Here is a 7,379-nt window from a genome sequence, read left to right on the forward strand (position 1 = left end):
GTTGTTGAGTTGTTCCTGTACAAAAACTTAAATTACTGTGAAAGGTTTTTGAGTTGATTTTAAGAAAATCTCACAATTGTTCTTTAGTGAACAAGAATGAATTCTATTGAGTTGTGGTTATTGACCAACAAATTATACATGGGAGAAAGATTCAATTTCAAAAGAAAACTCTTGGGGAATAGAATAGGTCAGGTGGTTAGAAATAGAGTAGGTTAGGTGATTAGGACTAAACCTGTCCAAATAGACTGACTATCAATATGTAATCCATATGGACTAACCTTCTTTTTAATTTGCTCTAAGCCATCAATATGTAATATAATATGATATGGATATATATTATACATTAGATAGAATACTAATTCATGGATGAGACTTCTGATTTATTTATTTATTTTCTTATAATATAAAGAAAATAAGATTATTAAATCAATTGATTATATATATATATATATATATATATATATATATATATATATATATATATATATATATATATATATATATATATATATATATATATATATATATATATATATATATATATATATATATATATATATATATATATATATATATATATATATATATATATATATATATATATATATATATATATATATATATGAGGTTTAGGAAAAATTAGTTTTTTCTATGGCGAAGAGTGTTTTAGGTACGACAGAGCAAGATGAATATGTAAAGTTAGCATTATAATGTTCAAGTCAATAAATTAATTGAGAAGTCATTTAAGGGTGACAGTGAGATGATAATTGAAATTGGCGCATGCAATATTTATATAGGGTTGACGCTTGATATTGTCTTCGTTTAACTCGACTTGTAACGCGGATCATCGTCCAATCAGATTCGACACTAACTAATGTATCAATAATTATGTCGTGTATTTCTGATCCTCAACTGAGATCTCATATATTTTCTTGTTTACTTTGTGGTTGCTCTATATTGAGCTTTATAATTGAGCCTTTCGTTTGTGGATCTTGTGACCGTTTTTTTTCATATAACATTAATCAATATAAGCATTATATTGTCAAAAATGTTTAATTATATAATAATCATTTTTATTAAACGTAAATTTTTCTTTAATTCAACTCTATAAATAAACAATTTAATAATTAGTGACAAGGTTATATATCTAACAATAAGTATATGAAAATTCAAATATTAATTATAATAAAAGTATTTTTATTTTATTTTTTAAATATAATAAATTTATAAATTTAATTATCAAAAAAATTGTTTGATTTTATCATTTGTAAAATAGTTTTTAAAAATTAAATGACCAAGTAGATTTTTTCATTTTCTCATTTCAAAAAAGAGTTTTGAAAATATTATTACCAAACAATCTTTTTCATTTTAAAACACAGTTTTTAAAACAAATTTTAAAAACTAAAAGTCTTTTAAACAGGCCCGGAATATATTTATAGTAAAACTTCTATTTTTAGAAAAGGTATTATTTTATTACTAAGTCATGATTAAAAAAAAAAATTAGATGATCTAAAAAAATATCTTTTGAAGTTTGACATTAAGATAATCAATCTATATCATACACTTACTTATTTTCAACAAATTATTTTATTAAATTTTGTGTTTATAATCTTGAATTTGTGACATGAACTATAAATATATTTTATAGTAGTCACATTACAATTATTTATTTTTTTCAACATCATTAAAATATTTTTTGATAGGATCATATTACATGTCATCTAACAAACAAACTTTACCTATTTTGGTTTTAATAGTTCTTACGTATTTATGATCTTCAAATAATTGAATAATCTTATAATTGTGTTCTACATACACAACATTAAGGCTTGTTTGAATTAGTTTTGATTTTTAGTTTTTAATTTTTAATTTTTAAAACACTTTTAACAAACTGTTTTTTAAAAAGAAAAGAAATGAAAATTCATTTGATAATCACGATTTTAGAAACTGTTTTAGAGAATAGAAAATTTTAAAACTTGTTTGGTAGATTGATTTTTCAAATATTTTTTGAATAATAAATATTTTATATTAAATTATAGAGTTTGATATATTCTTATTTCTTATAAAATTAATTTTCTTTAAAAAAAAATGGTACTTTCCTGTTACTACAAACTATTATGCTGTAAGTTTTAGGATATCACTAAATGAGTTTTAAGTTTTTTTTAAAAATCTATTTTAATGATAAGATTTATGAGAAATAAAATATACACTTTATTGATTTCTTAATGAAAGTGGTTTTATATAGAAACTTGATTTAATAATAGAGGTTAATTTTACTTTTTAATGTAAAATTAATAATATTTTTTTCAAACGTATTTGCTGATTAATATCATCTAAATTAATATCAAAAAATTATTAACTACATTTATCATAGTATGAAACACACCAATAATTCATAAATTTAGATTAATAAAAATATTATTTTTATATAAATTCATTATATTTACTCTATTTTCAAATAATTAACTTGTTTATAAGAAATAGTCTCAAAATGACTAACTTCATTCCATTTTAATATCTGAATTATAATTTTAATTGTAATATTTAACCAATATTGGTTGTATGATATTTAATTTGATATACCTTGTTTTATTTTTTTTACTAAAAATTAAAATATCAAGATATTTTATATCATTAAAAAGTTTTAGTAAAAAATATTTGTGTTACATTGATATACTATTTTTTTATTTGTGTGAATTAATCAATTGAATTAATTATTTTAGAAGAGATAAAGTATTTGTTAACCAATATATACAAATCTTAAATGATAATATATTTAAAAATAAACAACTATAATTGTAAAGTAAAGAAAAGACACTACATACATGTCACATTTAAGAACGATAAAATTTAGAATAAATAAAGAAAATGTAAATGTACAAATATTCCAGTTATAGGTTGGAATAAGAAAATAAATAGTTGTTTAGTATTATATTTTTGCCATTACTGAAAATGGCTATTTTTCCGTGTTTTTCAATCCAAATTAAAAAAAAAAAAATTCAAAATAAAATCTAAAATAAGTTTAAATTGTTCGGGGGTTTTCGCTTTTAAAAACTAGAATATTGGAAACAGTTTTTAAAAACTATATGCAAAACATCGTAATCAAACAAGTTTTTCATTTTCAAAATTTATAAAAACTAGAAACAGTTTTTAAAAACTAAATCAAACAGCCTAAGACTTCGTAGACCACTATTCAAATTATAAATGCACAATCTAAATTAAGAATCACATTTCAAAACTTTATATAACATTTGAGTTTCCTCTCATACTACTTATACAATCACCATAAATGAAATTGTCATAGAAATATTAAATAATAATTTTGTATTCACCTCAAACTCATGTCAACTACTCCTATCGTAAATTTTGTTTCAGTCATGAGCTGTAAGAAAAAAATCAATACAATAAAAAACAAGAGGCACAATTTCAATGTTATACTGGTGGGAAAATCATGAGAAACATTGATATCTTAAACGGAGCAAACCAAATTTAAAATAAAATTGGTTTAACAAACACTTATTTTGAATGATAGGATCCAAACACACCAAAATGAGAAATATTATGTGGACATATTTTAGATGTTCAATACCGTATACAAATACAGAATAGGTATGATTTTAATTTTTAATTAATTTCTTTTCTCTTTATATTAAATCAGTAGTTATAAAGCTACATTTTTAGAAAGCTTCTCATCCAACCACACAAAATTCTAATTTTACCCCCTGTTTTCGTAGATGCACATTCGGAAGTACCCCGTATTTTGAAAAAAATTTAATTCCTTCCGTAGATGCATCTATGGAAGCGTATAAAACAAAAGAAAACACAGTTAATTTCACCTTATTTTCAATTTAGCAATACTTCCGTAGGTGCATCTACGGAATATGGTGAAAATAGAGTCTACGGAAGAGTCTGCTATTTATTGAATTCATGTCATTTTCATTCAGAAACTCCATTTTTAGAGACATACATTTTCGAATTCAGTAATGCATTTAAAGACAACAGTAGGTAGACCAATAAAAATACAATATATAAATAATGTCGGTCAAAGTGTCGAGTACATCATCAAATACATACAAAAATGAAATATAAATACATCATCAAATATAACTACTGAGTATGCCGAGTATCATCCCGCGTACCATCCTGCGCATCTCCTCTACCTCCGCCTCTGCGTCCACCAAGGGCTCTGCTGGCTCTACCCCTAGCGTCAAGTGTCCCACGGGTCCTGGCATGATGTCGACGGTACAAAAATGCATTCTCTTCCAGCCTGATCATATCATCCAACACACGCCTATAAGCAGTCCCCTCAGAGAATAAACCCTCTGCAATGACTCCGAGGCCCCTGGCAGCTATCTGACGACACAGAGGAAGAAGATCCTGAGTGTGGTCCAACTGAGCCTGATGCGCACGGAGAATCTCCTCGTGGGTTGGTTTGGGCGAACCTCCCTCTGCAGCTAGAAGCATGTATGGGATGAGACTCTGTAGTACCAAGAGATATACCCCTCGGCACAGCTCCAGTCGTGCTCTACTAGCGTTGTCTGTGCCTCCTCAGGGACCATGTGATGCTCCTAGTCTGCAAAGACCTCATCTAACTTCCTGCGGGTCATGGCGATAGAGTTGAGATAATAGAATTGTGAGGTATCGTTTGCTCATATCCAAACTGACGTATGACGCGCTCCGGAAGATAGCATACAATAATGGTCGAGCTGGCGGCCAACCATCCAGAATACAAAGCTATCTCGTCAAACGGAACCGTCTTTTGGAGCTCAACATAGCAGTAGTACTTGATGTCCTCGGCGGCCATGCAGTCAAGACCGCGCCTGTAGGGATCCGGCACATGGTTCCTTCTTAGGGGGTGAAAGCACTGGCACGTGGCATGACCTCTGTGTAGGTAGGCACCTCTCCCCAGCCAATAATGTATGGGAAGTGCTGTAGTATCCAACCCTGAAAAAAACACGGTTATTTTAAAGTACTATCAAAAAAATATAAAAAAACGTAGAAGAGTATAAGATTGTTACCACCAAAAGAGTACAGTTGCCCGCAACTGTCCTTGCCTTCCACATGCATCCCTCTCCAAGTCTGTGGTAACTGTACGCCAGTACAGCCGCTCCCCAATCGTACTCATGGATAAGTGCTATATCCGATAAGTACATCAGGTAGACGACGTCTGTGTACGATGAGCGTATGCCCACAAAGAGTTGAGTGCCTATCAAATATAGGAAGTAGCATCTCAGCGCCCGCTCTCTATGTGTAGCCTGCTCCAACTCATCCCCCTCATCCTGGTGTGCCGCAGTGAGCTCCGCAACATACTGTCTCTGCAGAAAGCTAAACCTGACGTGGGCCCCTCGTGTCCTCTCCATCTCTTCAAGGGCGTCATCAGGATCAGCCCACAGCTCAGCAATCAGCATCTCCTGAGCTTCTGCCTTCGTCATCCTACCGTGACGAAGGAGGGTGCCCCTGATAGGTAGATGAAGTAGGCATGCCACATCATCTAGGGTGATGGTAATCTCACCGTGGGATAGATGAAATGAGGAGGTCTCAAGATGCCATCTCTCTACAAAGGCTGCAAGCATACCATTATGTATAGTATGGTAGCCGAGCATACAGAGGTCCCTCATGCCTGAAGCTGCCAGTACCTCCTAAAACCACTACTCGTCAAGCTGCGCGAGATCCTTAATCTTTCGCCCATGGTTGCAGAACCTCTGGAGATCCCTACTCTGAAATTTTAAAAAAATTCATACGGTCAGTAATAAGCAAGGTCAGAACTAAAGAAAATAAATAAATAAACTTTAAAATAAAAACAAAAAATTACTCTTCCGTAGATGTATCTACGGAAGTACCTTATTTTCAAAAACACGGGGTGCTTCCGTAGATGGATCTAAGGAAGTCCCTTTGTTTCAAAAACATTGGGTGCATCCGTAGATGCATCTACGGAAGAGTAACATTCATCTCTTTCGTAGATGGATCTACGAAATCCACTGAAACCAGAAAAACACAACAATGGCGTAACTCCACTATTCAATCACCAAAATGTTCATTTTTGTGGCTTGATCGTACGTTTTAAACCTAAAACATTACCTACATTGTCTATAGACACTATTTCTAAACCTATCCAATCATTTCTACACCTAAATATCGAATTCTAATTCGATTTCATAAATACTCTAAAATAGCTCGAAATATCAAAAACTTACCGATTAAATAGAGATTGAACTTGATGAAATGTGTTGATACTTGATGTTGACAATGTAGGCCGAACTCGTGAGAAAGAAATGTGAAGTTTGAAATTTGGGGTTGAGAGTGTTTAAGAGTTGAGAGTTTGAAATGAGGAGAATGAGGGAGGGGAAGAGTCTGACGCGAGGTATAATGTCAAACCATTCCGTAGATGCATCTAGGGAAGTCTTCCGCATGCGCATCTATAGAACAAAACAACGTTAAACAAAAAAAAGGGTGCTTCCGGAGATGCATATATGAAAACACGATTGCAGTTTTGTCAATTCGACGATGCGCCTCATACCTATTGAGTGGGTTAAGAAATTTCCCATTTTTATCCGGTAATGATATACGATGTTTTTTTTAGTGTTCAAATAATATAACTCTATCAAAATTTATGCTGAAGATAAAAGAAAAAAATAAATGTTATTTGAACACTAAAACAAACACGTACTCTATATTAATGCAGTTTTGAATTTTTTAATATTAATTTCTCTCTACTTTCATATAAAAACAAAAATCTATAGGCTGATTTGAATGTATTGTACCGTGTGCATACATGGTGTTGGTCTTTAGATGTTCTTACTTAAAAAAAAGAAAGAAGGAAAATTTTTAATGCACCGTAAAAATTATTAGGAAATCTCGTAAAAATACAAAAATATTTATAGCTTTTAAAAATGTATTTTTGAACTTACTTTAAACAAATACAATCTATTCGTTTTTGAACAAGTATGTTAAATTTATTCTAAAAATAAATTTTTAAAATATCTTAAAAATAAATAATGATGTGTTCGAATATATATATTTCAAAAATTCGAAGAACGTTTTCAAATTTTTATAAGGTGTTTTTTCACCCTGTTAGTTGCATTAAGAAATTTCAAAAAATTAAAAAATTAAAAAATTTTAGAATCACATTATCATATTAGTTTGTGTGGAGCATTCTCCAGTCCACTTCACATTTATGTCTCTCATTCTCATAACAATTATAAAATGATTCAAATAGTAGTTTGGATCATCTCCTTCCCTCCTTCCACCTCCATCACTCAAACAAGTGTAAAATAAAAGGGAAGATTAATAAAAAAATTATAAATTAAAGAAGAGAGATGAAATATAAAAGAGACAGAGAGACAGATTAGTGAAAGAGAGAAGTGGAGAGAAAAGATGGA

Source organism: Vicia villosa, unplaced genomic scaffold, assembly GCF_029867415.1.
Source record: "Vicia villosa cultivar HV-30 ecotype Madison, WI unplaced genomic scaffold, Vvil1.0 ctg.000217F_1_1_3, whole genome shotgun sequence".
NCBI lineage: Eukaryota > Viridiplantae > Streptophyta > Magnoliopsida > Fabales > Fabaceae > Vicia > Vicia villosa.